Here is an 18,213-nt window from a genome sequence, read left to right on the forward strand (position 1 = left end):
CTTAAAACATTTTAAGGCTAAAAGATCAATTATAGTGGACAGTGGATTTAAAAATAATCCACTAGAGGCTGCTAAAGCACAACCATGCAGTAACTCTGTAATAACATCTAATATGTACAATATTCATTCATTCATTTTCTTTTTGGCTTATTTCGCCACAGCGAAATGAACTGCCAGCTTATCCAGCATATGTTTTCCGCAGAGGATGCCCCTCCAGCTGCAACCATGTACAATATTATGACATAAAAATTAATGTTTTTTTTGTTCACCCAATCAATACTCCAGCACATATTATGTTAAGAATATAATCAAGCTATATATATATATATATATATATATATATATATATATATATATATATATATATATATATATATATATATTAGACATTTCACATTTCAGTTCATGCACACTGTACATAGTACTTATAATCTGCTTAATATTACAATTAATATGCTGTTTTTTTTTAAAAAGTGCATGTTTTCCTAAGTATTTATTATTAGTGCAGAATATTCAACTACTCAGCTGGTGTATTAAATATGTTTAAAAATACATTTTAAGATTAATTTCCATGCACACACACTCAGGGGTGGATTTAACCAATAAGTGAGGAAAGCTGGAGGCCCAAATGAAACACCTCCATTTCTATAAATTATATATTATATTTGGTGAGGGTCTAACAAATAAAGTTATAACATAATTATTACATTTGTGCAAATGTGTCCTCCACCCCTGGAGCAGTCAAATCAGGTAAAGATTAAATTATTTAAAAACTAAATACTTCGTTATTTTTTTTTCTTGTGAATTTATTTTAGAAAACAAATTAAAAATGTTTACATTGCATTGAAGGGGAACTATTATGCAAAAAAAAAATCACTTTTATAAGGTGTTTAAACATTTGTGTGTCAGCAAAGTGTGAAAATAACCAGCCTTTAATTATAAAATGTAATTAATTCTATTGTTTATAATCACACTTGATAGAAACAGTCTGCAGAAACACTTTGATGTTCTCCCTTTGTATGTGTCGTCAGAGGTGAAAGCCCCGCCCACCAGTGACCATCTCTCCCTCATTAGCATACAGCATTAGTCCTGTCTTTGAATCTGCCACTATGCTGACACACAGGCATCTATAGCTCCGCCCTTTTTTGAAAAGAGCACGATCTCATTTAAATTCATAGCGACAGTCCCCAAAACACCACCATTGGGATCAAAACCTACAAGGGGCAGTTTCAGAGGAGTCAGTAAACATTATTAGTTTGGTATTTTGAGCTGAAACTTCACACACACACACACATACACACACACAAGGGACATCAGAAACTTATTTTACATCTTGTAAAAAGGGACATAATAGGTCCCCTTGAAATTTTAAGATGTATAAAAGAAGATATAAGACAGCAAAATAAAAAATACACAGGATTAGGATTGTTGGGGCCCATGGTTGGAATTTCTTAGAGCCCTAAATAAACCAATCCATCCCCTGCACACACTCTATATTGGAGCAGCATGGTCTAGCAATGCTCTACATTTCTCAAAAGTGTTTAGTCTGGATTTTTCTTGCATTTTCAGAAATGTGTGCCTAAATCCCACAGAGAAACGACCCGGATGCAGTAGTAATGGGGCAGATCTCTCTCTCTTTTACCATCATACATCTCTCTCTCTCTCTGGCCTGATGGTAAAGCGAGAGCGGAGCTGTGAGTTCACACTGTTTCTGCGCGAGCGCCGTCACTTTCTGCTGCTGCTCAAGCAAAATATCGCATTTATTTACCTAAAAACCTCAGCAAAAAGACGCGAGACTTCACAATCACCATCGGAATAACATTTTTAATCGTTTTCCAGTCTCCTCTCCTCTTTCCTGGACCGCGAAACATGGATAGATGGAAAAGTTTGTGTGCTTTTGGTGCCCGTGAGGGAGTTTGATACGGGCGATGAGTCCCGTGAAGAGATTTTACACATCAGACTGGAAAAACACTCATTTACTGCTCTATTAACCACTTATTAAACACAGCCAGCGGGGATATGACTATAGTAAGTACACATTTATATCATATTTCATAAATCCAATCTGTTCTGCTGTGATTAGTTTGTTAGCTGGCTATGTAATTAGCATGGTAGCTTCGCAAACTATTATATAATACAAATCAGCCGAGAGTTTGGCTTTAATGTGATTTTTTTCCCGCTTAGTGTGTTATTACGGCTCAAAGACGGAGTTTAAACTCGTTTTTACTGTGATGTTATAAACTGTGACATCAGCATGTTCAAACATTTTGTAATGTGTATGAAGGTAAACTGGAGTTTATCAAAACATGCCGAGAAAAGCTTACAAATACGACGAGCTGTGTTGAAAAACACACAATAAACAAATTTCACTAGGAAACAGTGTGTATTTATAGAAATAAGTGTTGGGATTGTTATATTGTGTTTATATTGACGACAGAACTAATGTAAATAGTGGTTTTAAGTGCATTTAAGGTGAATATTTGGATGTCTGGTTGTTACATGGTTGTTACATTATAATTACACTTAAGTATGTTATATCAGACCTGGGGGGTTTAAAATGTTGATCATTTAAAACCCCAGGTCTGAAATACCACACTTTTAAACATCATTTACTATAATTTGATTCGAATAATCATCAAAGCTACACTGAAAAAAGTGTTGCATGCAGTTGCTGTTGCAAACAATTTATTTGTGTTGAATTTAAACAAGCAAATTAAGTTTATTAATGTTCAACTTAATTTGTTTATTCAAATTTAACCCAAGTAAACTGTTTACAACCACGTAAAAACTGAGTAAATCCAAGGAATCATCTTTGAATAATTTTTTCTAGTATGACTATTAAGTGATCTAGTAATAAAGCAACCTGATTAGTGATTATTTGCATCCTTCAATTGACATTTACCAACATCTGCATGCTGCTTTTATCGCACAAAATGCCTAAAGTTTTTCATGTGGTGGAATGTAAACAACGGCAAGTATATTGCATTCCTAGTATAATGTATCATAACCAACATGGTGTGATTCATAACACCCCATTAGAGGCATTGATCTTCGCAGCTCCTCACGGATTGCGTGTTTCCGAGAATCTGGCTCGAGAACTGACAGCGTGTGTGTTTTCTGGAAAATCAGTGATGCAGTGATTGTGTCCACAAGCACAGATACACAATGAAGAAATACACTTCATTGAACATGTGCTTATAGACATCACCTATATACTATATATCTGTAGGTTAGCTATGTTTATATTTAATAACTGTAAGCTATTGGTTACTCGTTAATCAGTTATTATCAGTTATTAGTAACTAATAATGCTATGGTAACTAGTCACCTTCACTTTTTTGAATTTGATTGTAGTTAGGCATGGAATGATAACCGGTTTCAAGGTTTACCGCGGTTAGGAAAAGTCAAGTTATTAAAATCGCAAAAAAATTATGATATACCGTTCCTAAGGTATATGTTAAGGCAGTGGTTCTCAAACTGTGGTACCACTAGTGGTACGCGGGCTTCCTTCTAGTGGTACGCGGAGGAATCAAATATGCCATATATGTACATGCTATGTATTTAAAAATGTATCAAAAATGATTTATATATGAATATGATGACGATAATATTTATGAGATCCAGGCAACCAGGTGTTGATAAGTGAAGTTTATTCATAAACTAATTTCGAGAGGATCACGTGCTTATGATTTATCACGGCCAGTCTCGCATTTGCTAATCACTAATCTTCCAATCATATGAGCCCTAAGCCACTATAAATAGCCTCAGTTTTCAGTTCACTTTATCTTCGTTTGGAAGAAACCCCCCTCCTCCCCTTTTCTCCTCCTTTACTTGTGATTGGGCGGCACGGCGGTCCAGTGGTTAGCACTGCGAGCCACACAGCAAGAATACTGCCGGCCCTAGTTCCATAGGACCGGTGGGTGTTTCTGTGGGGAGTTTGTATGTCCTCCCCGTGTCCGCGTGGGTTTTCCCCGGGTTCTCCGGTTTCCTCCCCCCATCCAAAGACATTCAACATACATAACAATCAAACTTGGCTAATCCCTTACGTTCCCTTAGCTACAGCAGCAGGGGAGATCTGAGATCCACCGAGCTCGGGCTCCCTTCTTGCTCTGCCAACGGGAGGAAGCCCCTGGCTCGAGGAGCCCTTGAGCTCGGGGCTCTCTCCCGGGACAGCATGCCAAATAAGCTTTGTAAATCATCAGCTAAGTGTGAACTCTTGAAATAGGCTATATGTAGGCCCACACGGAATCTGCGTGCGCTGAATTCTGCAGATTTTCCGCAGAATTCCGCAGATTTTTAGCCCATTATTAATTCTGTTTATTTACTTGAGTAAATGTGTAAATCTGAATTTATTAAGTTTTTATTCAGTAATTTATTACTTTTTATTTAATATATTAAGGTTTTAGTTATGATACTCCGCTGGATACTCCCAAAGTAATTCCGCAGAAATCCGCAGATTTTTACCAAAATTCTTTGCAGAACTAGCAGAAAACGTTTGCAGATTCCGTCTGGCCCTATGTTAAGAATTTACATTTAAGTTCAGCAGTTTTCGTTTTTACTTTTTAAAATCAGTAACCTACCTTTTTTAACTTTTAAAAGCACATTTAAATTTAAATGTTGACATTTTTAGTTTTGTTGTACAAACTATTTAGCATGTTTAAAGTGGCTGACGTTAATAAATATTCTTAACAATAGGATTTAATCTGCCTGCTTTTTGAATTGTACAGAGCTGTTGCTGCTTTACTGGGCCTACTACACTACTGTATTTCAATACTGCTCATCAAGGTGGCACTTGGAGAGACAATTTTTTTCAAAGGTGGTACTTGATGAAAAAAGTTTGAGAAACACTGCGTTAAGGTTTTTAAAGTTGTTTTTTTTTTCGCCCATGTATTGTAAAGAAATCTGTGTTTTTGAAACTAATGAAGAAAGCAGAAGTCAATGATTTATTTAAATCATTCAGCCTGACATGTTTACTGCTCCTCAATATTATAAATGATTTCTAAAATGAAGTATATTGTGTTCAAAGGGGGGGTAAAGTTGTGTTTTTTTACGCAAACATTTAAAAAGAATATATTTTAGAGCAGTAATCACAATACCGTGATATTTTTATCCAAGGTTATCATACCGTGAGAAGCCTATACCGGCCCATGTTTAATTGTAAAGCAATAGTGTGCTTCTTTTTTAAAGCTGCATTGGAATAATAATTATTGTGAAAAGTGCTATACAAATACACTTGATTGAATTGTCCTTCACTTCTCCTATGTGATTGCACGTTGGCATGCACTGATCATGTTGCGATAGATTCAGCTCATGCAAATGTAAGTTAGATGGTTTGTTTCACAGCCCATATCTGGCTTGGGACAAAACATTTTGTGCTTTTTTTGATGGGTGTGGTGGTGAATTGTGGATCACCACACCTGGATCGTGGCAGTAGGCAGTCAGGATTGCACTTAAATGAAGGAGTTTTGGGTGGGACGGCTGAGAGCATCACCACCCATCGGATAATCAAGCTTTGGGAGAAATCTCTAATGCCGCCTAGTGCTGATGGACGTCAGGATCCTTGTGGAAAAAGCGGGATGGTTTACAGTGTGTCAAACACAAATCGGCGTGTGTTTGTGTGTGCTGATGGTGACGGTGTTTCTCCTGTTTGCCCAGTGACTCAGCAGCACAGTCTTTATGGCTCTCCATTATTGCATTTGACGCTTTCTCTGACGCACATTTGCAGTGTTATCAACAAAAAGATGCTCGACTTGTCTGCATTAATATCAGAGTGTACAAAATATAGGTTTGTGACAAACCCTTGTTGTCGGCATCAGCATTCAGTGCCGTTTGTGCAGTTTTGTGCAACTTTTTCTAGTTGTCCTCTAATAAGCTTTTTTTAAATATGACCATTCACGTAGTGCATGATGTTGCTGTTTGTGAATATATAAGGCCTGAGAAAGATTAAAAATCAAATTGCATGCCAAATAAGGAAAGACTCGATGCTGAACTCCTGAAATGAGTGTGTTACTGATCTATGTGGATCCATATTTGCATAGTGATACAGTGTAAAAAATATCTGTGAATTAACAGTTTTCATATTTTGTGATTCACAAGTGCTTTCTGTTTATTTGAGGTTGTGAATTGCATTATGGGATGTTGATCTCTGCTCTGTTGTCTTTTGAGGTTAAAAAAGTGACTTTTAGTGACATTTTTGTAGTTTGAAATAATAATATCATGTATAAGAAATAATGATATCTAGAGAAATAAGTCTGTGAAATAACAGTAAATGTGCTGGCAGTTTATTACAAGGTGTTTATAGCGTAATATACAACGCCAACACAGACAATATTGTACTTTAAACTATTAGAAATGTTTATAAAAGTCTAAAAGTTGTTGAAAGAAAGATCAACATCCCATAATGCAATTCAAAAGCAGAAATAAAGGGATAAAAATAAAAACATAACAAAATATGGAAAACTACTAATTTCCGATTATTTTGTACAGTGTAATCTGTGATCTTCAATGCATACGTCTTTACCCCTAAAACACTTTGATTGTGTTTTTTAGGGTTGTCGACATCATGCATTTATTGGCGAGAAATCTTTTCCACTTTGTCATAACGTTTATGAAAACTCTCATAGGGCTGCAAGATTCTGGTTAAAATGAGAATTACGATTAGTTTTGCTTAAAATCAAGATCATAATTTTCTCACGATTCTGTTAATGGAGGTTAATGGGTAAGCATTTATTATTGTTAATTCTCAAACATATGGTAAAACAACAATAATAAATATTAGTAATATAACAATAATATTAACAATAATCATATGCATGTGACAACCGTTTTCAAGGTATACCACGTTTTGGAAAAGTCAAGGTTTTAAAACCACCAACATTTTCTGTAATACCGTTCCTGAGGTATGTGTAAGACTTTTTATTTACATTTTTTTAGGACAACAGTATCTCCAGCAGAAAACAAAAATATTTAAAGATGCGTTTTAAATTGTGAAGAAATCTAGGTTTATGAAACTGAAGACAGCTGAAGTCAACGATTCATTTGAATTGTTTAGCCAGACATGTTGACTGCTCCAAATTATTATACATCTTTCAAAAATAAAATATATTGTTTTCAAAGGGGACATTTTTTTATCTAGACATTTAAAAAGAATATATTTTAAAGCAGTGAGCACAGTACCGTTATACTGTGAAACCGTGATATTTTTATCCAAAGTTATCATACCGTCAGAATGTTTAGGCCCATGCCTAATCACATGTGATTTCGCAGCCGTGAATACGTCATTACACTAAAGACAAAATTACATTTTTGGGTGAATTATGCCTTATAAATACAGTATGTGACACTTTAATGCCAATTGTAGTGTCCATGTTGCTGAGCAACGAATATAACTGTGAAAACTTGTCTGAGCGCTTTTACGATTCTCTTCTGACCTTGAAAATATAATTATCTAAGGTCGTTAGGGTAGGGGTCGAATTGAGATCGCCATCTTTTTTTGATGAATTGTGCAGTCCTGAACTCCAATTATAATCACTGAATCTGTGAAATGCATCTCTTTCTTGCATCATATCTGGACTTTATTGTTTGTGATGAGAGAATCTGCGAGAAAACTGTTCTCCAAACATTTTTGTCGTGCGTTTCCAGCAGTGAATATTTTAAACATGGCTATCGTCTTTAAAACCATAAGAAAAATGTTAGCGATTGATCATTGCTGCACAAACAAGTAAAAAATATATCATCTGTCAATTTTAAAATCCACTTTTGCCATTCGATTTACAAAATTATGAAGGACTAACAAGGCTGCACATTATACTGTTTAGCCTCTTTATCACAATGTGATCATTCTCGTACCCCGAAGATCTGCAATGTTGAGTTTGTATTTTAATGTATCATTTGCATGTGTTTTAAGACCTGTGACTTTATAATTATTTTAAAAGCATTCAAGCATAAGAAATTGTGTCGTTTGTAACTGTAATAATAATGAACTTTATTGAATTATTAGCATTTTTATTATTCAATTAAAGTACCTAAATACTGTTAGATTCAGAAAGCGATTGAACACTGTTTATTGCAATTGTATATTTTACTTTATTGTATTTATCTATCATTGTTTATTAGATTTAATTATGCAGATGCACTTTAATACAGAATCACTCCAATCTATGTAAAATTATAAATTATTTCCAAACGGAGATATTCAAGTCATCTGGTGAAATAATATTAATATAATAGAATAACTAAATATTGCATTATAGATCTTTCCTATATCTTGCAGCCCTATGGGCTATTGGAAATGGGGGTTTAAAGAATGGATATTGGAATAAATCAGTAGACTTACGCAATCTTTGTGGACTTGATAAATATCAGAGACATTCAGCATGCTCTTGGCATTCACTAATCATGCTCAGTTTAAAGGAGAAGGTTTTTTTCTTCACTGTAATGTGAAATATGTTGAATTGAGGATAATAGAAGTTGTGAAGGCCGTCCAGTTCTTTTCAGCGACTTCTTCTGAAAACACTCAGCATTTCTTTTATTCCTCGATCATAATAGTGTTGAAGAACTGAGCTGAATCATCAACAGAGTTGTTCAGTGACTCAGCGGACGACCAGAACTATTCAGCGTTTAGCCTTCAGCTTGATTAAAGCTTGTGATTTGATCTGAAAATCCTCTTGTTTTAATTTGGAGGAGTACATCGACATGCAAAAAATGACATTACATACTGACTTGTTGGAAAATGCTCCCGCGGTTAATCACGTCATTGTTTCATTACAGTCAGCATGGACAGAAACTTTATTTCTTCTGATGTTGAGTTTTAAATGTGAAATTCTGCATATGTTTACTTTAAAATGTTAAACTAAATCACTAAATGACAATGTGCAAATAGTTTCTTGAATTATTTTAGTCGCTTTTGCATTTGTGCTGATAAAAACAGTGCTTTTGCTTGTCTGACACTCATCGAACGTGATACTTTTGTGATATAATTATAAAAAAAACACACACATGAGCATTCTGCCCACGTTTTCGAAGTCTGGCTGAAGGAGATTACAATTACTAGGGTATAATGCTGCACAATATATCGTTTGAGCATCAATATTGCTATGTGTGCATCCGCAATAGTAGGGATTGTAGATCAAAGTGTTTTAAGGCCTGTGGCTTAGAGAGCATTCTAGAGAGTGTAAAGCATTGTTATAGTGCATGAAGTTTAATAATGATTTTTTTTTTTTTACAATTTATTTGTTGTATGTGTATCACAGAGAAACAAAATTGCAATGTTCAATTTTTCCAATATCATGCAATCCTACTATAGGGTATATACTTAATTTATCCTTTTTTAAATCACATTATTAAGATTAAAACGATTGATAGCAACAAGTAAAATGCTGCTATGTTTAAAAACTGTAATGCAATTATCCTCAAAAAGATGGTTCTAGACTTATTTACATAAATATATGATTTATATATATCTAATGTATATCTAATATATATATAGATATATGTTAAAATGAGTTTATTCTGCAATTTCAAAAAGAAAAGATTAGTTTATTTAGTAAGTTCCCGATAAACTGGTTGGAACAACTTATTGCAAAATGAATGAAATCAGATGAGCATTCATCAGAATTGTCTACAGCATTAACTGGGCATTTAAGGGCACTCAAAAATGTTTTTTGTAGAGATAAATGGTTAAATGAGGGTTTTATATACATACAACATGACTTACGACACTATTGATGATAGCGAAATAGTTATACTGTAGCATTGCTTCTTGCCAGTATTTTGAAGTTTCAGTATCACAGTTCTGCAACCCAATTATGAAACAAGTTCAGTTCAGGTTATTCAATAAAATGGTCAATAATGAACTTTAATTCAACTATAGAGCATGCAGCTCTACAGAAGGCAACAGTGTGATTATTCAGCTCAGTGTTAAAGGGATAGTTCACGCAAAAATTACAATCTACTCATTATTTACTCTTTTTCAAGTGGTTTTAAAGGGTAAAGTCTATGGCATACAGCTGTGGATACATTCAATATAGCATTTGTTTTGTTAACATAATTACAATTGAATGGGAAATTTAATTAATTATATGAATAATACTCAACAGGGCTGCACAATATATGGTTACAGCGTCACAATGTGTGCTTCTGCAACCACAAGATATGCAATGTTGAGTTGGGATTATAGTTGAGCAGCATCCACAGGTCAAAGCACATGAGATTTGCGAAGACATTGCAGAATTTGAGTGTTTTAAGGCCTGTGACTGTGTGAGCATTTTGAGAGAGCTTAAAGCACATTCTAATAAAGAAGTTTAATAAAGATTAATTTTATTGAATTATTTATATGATGAAGATTATGCAATGTTATTTTATGTATAATTATTTACTTTCTGTACCTGAATACTGTTAGACTCTCACCAGTAAACCATGAAGCACTGTATGTTTCTCTTTAATATTTGCTCCGTTGTGTTTATTTATGACTAGGCCTGCACAATATATCGTTTCAGCATCGATATGGCACTGTGATCATTCACAATAGTCACATCGCGAGTATATGCAATGTTGGGTCTAGATTATAATTGACCGAAGTGTTTTTTGAGGCCTGTGGCAGTGTGAGGGTTTTAAAAGAATTCAGGCATAAGAAAATGTACCGTTTATAACTTAAAACAATTACTATTAATTTAATTGAATGGTTTATAAAACGAAGACTACGCAGTACTATGCTACATTTGATCATTTAATTACGGTATACCTGAATACATTTTGACCCTTCGGAAAACAATAAAACGCTGTTTATTTAATTAGCATATTTTTCTTCATTGAATATATCTATGCTTGATTGTTTATATATGTTATGCACCCTCTTTGAATCATCCCAATCAGTGCAAATGTATAAATTCTTTCCAGTTTTTCAATTGTCAATTGTCAATTTTCAATTTCAATTGTCACTTTTTCAATCAATTGTATTCATATCACAATATATATCGCAGAATAAAACAAATATGGAAATGTGTAATTTTTCCAATATCGTGCAGCCCTATATGACTAGTTTTCTTATTACATGCATATATAAATGACATAACAATATATTTATATTTCACTACCCCACACAATCATCCAAGTCAATTAAATTAAATTAAAGACTTTCCAATGAAAACTATTTAAGTTGTCTGGTGAAATTGCATTTATATTACAATGTGCATCGTAGTTATGTCAAATATTGTCAATATCGTGCAGCCCTAATACTAATAAAATAAAAATAATGGATAATTTAATAAGTAATATAAATATTCTAATCAATAATTTTTAGTTGAAGCTGTATTCCTTCTTGCAACAATCAATCGTTTTAACCCTTTATGAGTTTCTTTCTTCTATTGAACAGATATTTTGAAGAAAGAAAGCTGAAAACCTGTAACCATTGACCTCAATAGTACAGGAAAAACAAATATATGGAAGTCAATAGTTACAGGTTTCCAGCTTTCTTCAAAACGTCTTTATTTTAGATCTCAAACACATTTGAAACAACTCAAGGGAGAGTAAATGAGGACAGAATCTTGATCTTTGGGTGAACTATCCCCTTAATTCAGTTCAATAACGGTAAAGTTCACTGACTATGAAACAATCAGTTGAACTTATTCAAAAAAAAATGGCCAATTGGATTTAATGAGAGCAGCTGTACTGAAGACAGTGGTGTTGTTGTCTTCTTGGATATTTTGCAAAACAAAGTCACTCAAGTCTAGAGAGTAAATGATGATTTGGGTGGAACTGTCCCTTTAAAAGTGTCTCTGAAGGCTTGACTGTTCTGGGGTCAGCGTCCGGCCTCTGTGTCCTCACTGACTGAACTGACCTGTGCTTGATTTGGGTATTTCTGTATCTCCCTCCCCTTCTCCTGTCCTTTCCAGAGAAGGATCATGCCGTGAGGTCGAGCGCTTTCTTTCTGATCTCGCGCCTCCCACACAGGCTTAAGCTTGTTTGCTATGTGAAGAGCTAATAGCCACTATTTCATAGTTACACTGGAGGCTCCTCGTTTTTTTATGATAGCGGGCCCGTGTTAGATTTATTTTCACCAGATACAGGATGAATCTTACAGGAGCTTTCAAGAACATGCCCAGGTCATTTTACAAAACAAAATTATAGTAATAATGTTTGCATTATCCATCTAGAAATTTGTATATGACAAAGGGTTTACGTGACTGTGTGAAAGCTACCTGAATCTAGCATGTGGACTTAACGAAGAAGTATAAACTGGCCTTTGGTTTAACAATGACAGTTGTGTAGTTTCAAAACTTTTACTAAATAAAAGCAAATTAAAAACTGAGATGTTTTATAGGCTCAAGATAAACATTTAATTGCGGTGGAACAGTGAAAGTAAAGGTTCTGGAAATGAACACTCCTGTAAAGATTTTTTTGATATATAGACTTGGGAAGATCATTATACCCCGAGTGTTAGATTTATTTACACCAATTACAGAATGAGTCTCGCAAGAGCTTTCAAGAACATGCCTAGGTCAGTTTACATCACAAAATTATAGGAAATAATGTTTACATTATGAAAGTTATTATGACTTTTTCTTTAATGCACTACTTTTCATAGTTGTTTAGCTAGTATAACTCGCTCAAATTCTCTCAGTTATTATTTTGGTATGAAAATGTAGCTGAATGTACAATTGAAGACGCAATCAAAAGTTCTTTTGTGCAATTTTGATTATTTTTTTTTACATTTTCACAGTTGTTCTTATTATATTTGTCTTCTGGAATAAAAAAAAAACTGCTAAAGTGAATTATTTTTAGCCTTATATATATATATATATATATATATAGAATTATTTTTTTGATTGGCTCCAGAACAAACCACTGTTGTACAATGACTTGTCTAATTAACCGAACTTGTCTAGTTAACCTAGTTAAGCCTTTAAATGTCACTTTAAGCTGAATACTAGCATCCAGAAAAATAACAAGTAAAATATGATGTACTGTCATCATGGCAAAGACAAAATAACTTAAGTCATTATGATAAAAAGTGTTCTGTGAAACAGCATTTGGGTAAAAATGGAAAATAATTCAAATTTCACAGGAAAGTCAATCATTTTGTCATTAGTTATAAGTGATAAGTCATCACTATACACCTCATAGTCATTATAAATAAGTACAATCTTTAATTTTACATATGCTTCAAATAGTTGTGAAGTTCAAATGTAATTTCTACTCGAGTAGTATGCAATTTCGAACACAGCTACAGTCTTTTACAGCTAATATAGATTTATATAGTTCATAATTATTATCTACTCTTACAGGGTTTTATAATTCAAATACAAATATTTCACTTATGCTTTCCCAACCTATTTCTGGATAAAAAGGGGATTAACCCAGCTGCTGGGTAAATATTTTAAAATTAAATGAATAGGACCGAATTTAACCCAATGTTTGAGTCCATATTTTACCCAATTTGGGTTTAAATAACCCAGCATTTCTCTAGAGTGTTGAAGTACAATGTCCATTTACAGCCACCCCCCACCCAATCTGGTGTTTTCCCTCCCTCGCTCTGACACGGTGTCTCTGTGGCTGTGTTTGTGGTGGGAGGTAAAGTAAACTCTGGCTCTGGTTTGAAGTGTGCGAGATGCTAGAGTGTTTACCAGCTGGCCATCCTGGGAGCGCTGGGTTACTGGGGTGATACAGCCGGGAGAGGAGGAACTCTCTTGCTCTCTCTCTCTCTCTCTCTCTCTAAACGAAAGGCTTAAAGGGTTGTGTCTGATGCTTTTCCAGCAGGCACACGACATCAACATGATGTCAGATTGACATTGTACCCCAACGTCATGGGATGTTGCATGTTGTCTGGAAATAAAAATCAGGTTGACGTCAGAATCCAACGTCAAAGTCCAATGTTGGACAGAAGTTGCATTTTGGTTACTTTTCGACAGAACCTAAAACAACAAAATATCACTGTCTAATGATGTTACAGCTTGACTTGTGTGGAGGTTACCACTATGATGTATACCAATTGTTGGATGTGGTTTGCTTGCCATACCAGATGAAATGTCAGTATTTGATGTCAATAGGATGTTGGATTTTGGTCACTTTTTAACACAACCTAATATAAACAGAATATCAACGTCATTTCACATTGTTATTGGACGTCAAATAACATTGTCATCAGATGCTGGCAACCTTAATCTAACCTAATATTAACATCTAATGAATTTGAGGTTATTTTTTCTAAGGTTGGGTTCACTTTTGGTTTACAATTTGCAAAATAAAGAAGATAAAAAAAGAGCGAATCTATAATTTTACTGTGGGAAAAGTCAAAATGGCAATTTATTATTATTATTTTATTATTATATTATTTTTTGAGATGTCCAGCAAATTGAATTAAAGTGAGAAAATTAAAGATTTTGAAAAGGTGTGGATTAGGGCTGCACAATATATCGTTTCAACATCGAGATCGCAACGAGCGCATGTGCAATAGTCACCGCATTATCTGCAATGTCAAATCAAGATTATAATTGACCATGAGTTACGGTTGATCGTGTTTGTCTTGTTAAGGTGTGTGATTAAGAGTTTAAAGCATTCATGCACAAAAAATTATAATGTTTTTAACATTAAGAAGGATGAATTGTATTTCAAGGCGACACAGTGGTGCTGTGGGGAGCATGATCGCCTCACAGCAAGAAGGTCACTGGTTCAAGCCTTGGCTGAGTCAGTTGGCATTTCTGTGTGGAGTTTGCATGTTCTCCCCGTGATCGTGTGGGTTTTCTCCAGGTGCTCTGATTTCCCCCACAGTCCAAACACATGCGCTATAGGAGGATTGGGTAAGGTAAATTTTTCGAAGTGTATGTGTGTGAATGAGTGTGTAAGGTGTTTTCCAGTTATGGGTTGCAGCTGGAAAGGCATCCGCTGTGTAAAACATATGCTGGATAAGTTAGCGGTTCATTCCGCTGTGGTGACCCCTGATTAAAAAAGGACTAAGCCGAAAAGAAAATGAAATAATGAATGAATTGTATTTCAGTATACACACACACACACACACAAACACACACACACACACACACACACACACACACACACACACACACACACACACACACACACACGATGAAAACTATACTGTTTACATTTGATTACTCAATTTGTGTTCCTGAATTGCCAGAAAAAAAAATAATATAATTAGTTTTTTTTTTTATTTATATCTTTGATCTATTGTTTTTATTATTACTTTGTATTGGTTGATTATATTTAACGCTGATGTGCTCTTCAAAATCATTGTAATCAATGTAAAATTAAGTAAATTATTTCCAAATAGAGCTGTTCATTTCATTTATTACATTTTAAAAATAAAATAGCGCAATGTCAGTTTTTTCCAGTATGGTGCAAGATATGTTGTGCTCTGTTAAAGATGGAGAACTAATATTTATAAAACTGCTTGAGTAAAATGTGCTTTTGATAATTGTGGTGTTTTTAATGAAATACACAACGAGTTTTAAAAATCAAATCTCTCTATCTCTCTCTCTCTCTCTCGTATGTCAGGAGAGCACATCATTAGTGTACACACTTGAGCTCTTTACCTCCCACCCATGACACACACACACACACACACACACACACACACACACACACACACGCACACGCACGCACACACACACAGCAGCTGCTGGTGCTCTTACACCTATAGCTCATCATATTTACAGCAGCTCTGCAATTGACCTGTTAGTGAATCCTCGTTACAGCTTCTCGTTTCTGCATCACTGTTCTTAATGCAATAATAGTCATAATAGTCCTCTGGGAGACCATGACCTCAGCACACACCCCCATAAAAAAAAATAAAATAAAAAATCAATGCCAACGCAACATCTGTATTTTGTCATTTTCACAACAGCAGATGAGTTTAAAACTTGTTTTTTTTTGTGGGTTTGCAGCTATTTTCAGTCTGGGTTTGTGTATATTCAGTGTTGTCTGGGGTTTCATACAGTAGTTTATAATTTGAGGATGAGTGCATGTCACCCAGTATGTCCATGCTGTAATCTGTCTGACTCAGTGGCTTCTAGTTAGTGAGAGATGAAATTATACCAAAATAGATTTATATTTGTTTGGATGCAGTGTTTTAATGTCAATAGCAAAACATATAAACATCTTAGCTAGATGGTGTTCAAATTATGATTCCATACCAATTTATAGTTCAGAATCGAGTGATCACCGTACCCCATGTTGCATTTCTTGCACAGATAATGCTACAATGAGCATTTATATATTTTTTTATTATACATTAACACTTTCAAAATGCTAGTCCGATTTCTTTGTTCCACTGCAACAAGTTTTTTGCTGGTGGTTTGTGCTGGACATGCATGCAATGCTACTAAAGCAATAGTTCAAACAATCATTCAGGGAAGAAAGATCTTATTTATAGCATAATAAGTACAAAAAAGTATCCAAAGGTGTGTATGGCAAACAACGTGTATGCTATTGCTGACCAATTTCATTGGCTGACGCTACTATGACGATCGCGTCAGCCCCAACTTCAGACACACCCTCTGTCAAGCGTTGATGCTGAAGCCCCGTGTGAATGAAGTGTAAAACAATTAATACAAATACAAATAATAAGAAACTGCGAGGTTTTAGAGGCTAAGGAAGAACATTTAATTGCTGTGGAACAGTGAAAGTAAAGGTTCTGGAGATACATGCCTGATTATCATATGATACATTTAAACATATTTTTTCTCATGCTTACATGAACCTACCACATGCACTCGATGCAGAAGTAGAAATTAGTCTTCAGTTTAATAATAAAAGTTGTGCGTTTTGAAACATTTAACACAAAAATAAATAAACAAATAAAAACTGTGATATTTTAGAGGCTGAGGAAGATCATTTAATTGCTGTGGAACAGTGAAAGTAAAGGTTTACATTCTTTAAACATAGACTAGGGAATATAATCATATCAACCCGGAGCAGTAAAAGTAAAAGTTCTGGAAATAAATGCCTGATTATCATATGATGCATTTGAACATGTTTTTTTCATGATTATGTTTACTGTTAAAGTTTTTTAAACTACACAGTATTTATGAGCTGTATTTTACTGTCGGACAGTTATGCAGTATATTACTGTATTTTAAAGTTGCATTGTGAAAACTGCTGTATAATTTACAGTAAACATATACTAGGCTGTTAATACATATACAGCAAGATAAATGACACTGTAAATGTTAATACAGTATTTTTGCTGTAATATATTTACAGTAACTTACTGGCAAACTGCTGCCAGTAGGTTACTGTAGATCCTTTAGGAAATTGTTCACAGTTTTGTTTCATTCACATTTTGCATAAAAAAAGATGTGACATGAAGGTGTGCATTGATGGACAATATGAAACTAATATAAAAACTGTGAAACTTAATATGGCCTGATATTTATTTTGTAAGTCTAAATGCATGATTCAGTGGTATTACATGTAAGCCACTACTCAGTTTAACCCCTTTTCACCCCCCATTTCAGCATTTTGCCCAAGCACTCTGAGCCATGCATCGGTCACAGGAATTCAAGAATGCTAACGGGTTAAAAAGCATGAATACAGTATGGTAGTTTCCTGATAAAACCAAAGTCTAGCCGTGATGAAGACGAATCAGAAAGTGTGAATCAATCACTGATCAATAGATCTGATTTATCCTCCTTTTCATGGAGTGAAAGCAACAGTCGGCATCATCATCTACTGCCTGTCTGGACGTTTTCTCTGTCAGAGGCATTAAAGTTGAAATAAATCTTTGTCCTAATGAGTGGGTGTGCCTGCGGTGCTTATTCACTGCCTGCCGGAGACGAGCTGTCTGTCATATCTATAGCCCTCCCTTGGGAAGAGACGCTTTAAAGCAAGCATGCATTTCTCTATCCCTATTTTCCCTAACCAGAAAGCCCCAAGAAACCCAACGTTAAATGCTGTTTACATTCCAGTGTGAAGGGAAGGAGCGTGTCTTTATTTCGGAGTCGAAATTCCAGCGTTATCCATGGACATTTGCAGTAAAATAACGAAACATAAATTCACATAGAAAGTGTATGTTAACATTACACTGCTTATATTTTCCAAAACAACTCACCAGAGAGTCATGGCATCAGAACAAATATTAAATCTGTAAACATTTATTATATTTTTAAATGAGGAAAATAAAGATGCGTTATGGATGTGACCAAAAATGTTAGCAAGTTTACAGTATACAACATACTTTGGAGATTTAACAGCACAATC

At 34.7% G+C, this 18,213-nt stretch overlaps 2 protein-coding genes across 3 annotated transcripts in view; one reads left to right on the plus strand and one right to left on the minus strand.

The window, feature by feature from the left end:
• The window catches only part of kcnc2 (potassium voltage-gated channel, Shaw-related subfamily, member 2), a 142,088-nt gene that overhangs the window by 3,790 nt on the left and 120,085 nt on the right, over window positions 1-18,213 (minus strand).
• frs2a (fibroblast growth factor receptor substrate 2a) overlaps window positions 1,697-18,213 on the plus strand; it is a 37,391-nt gene continuing 20,874 nt past the window's right edge. For both annotated transcript variants that reach the window (XM_087247007.2, XM_087247006.2), the window contains exon 1: window positions 1,697-2,028. The gene's annotated coding sequence lies outside the window, so the exon portion shown is untranslated. The remainder of the gene's footprint in view (window positions 2,029-18,213) is intronic.

The sequence above is a fragment of the Danio rerio genome, chromosome 4, assembly GCF_052040795.2.
Source record: "Danio rerio strain M-AB ecotype USA chromosome 4, GRCz13ab, whole genome shotgun sequence".
Taxonomy (NCBI): domain Eukaryota; kingdom Metazoa; phylum Chordata; class Actinopteri; order Cypriniformes; family Danionidae; genus Danio; species Danio rerio.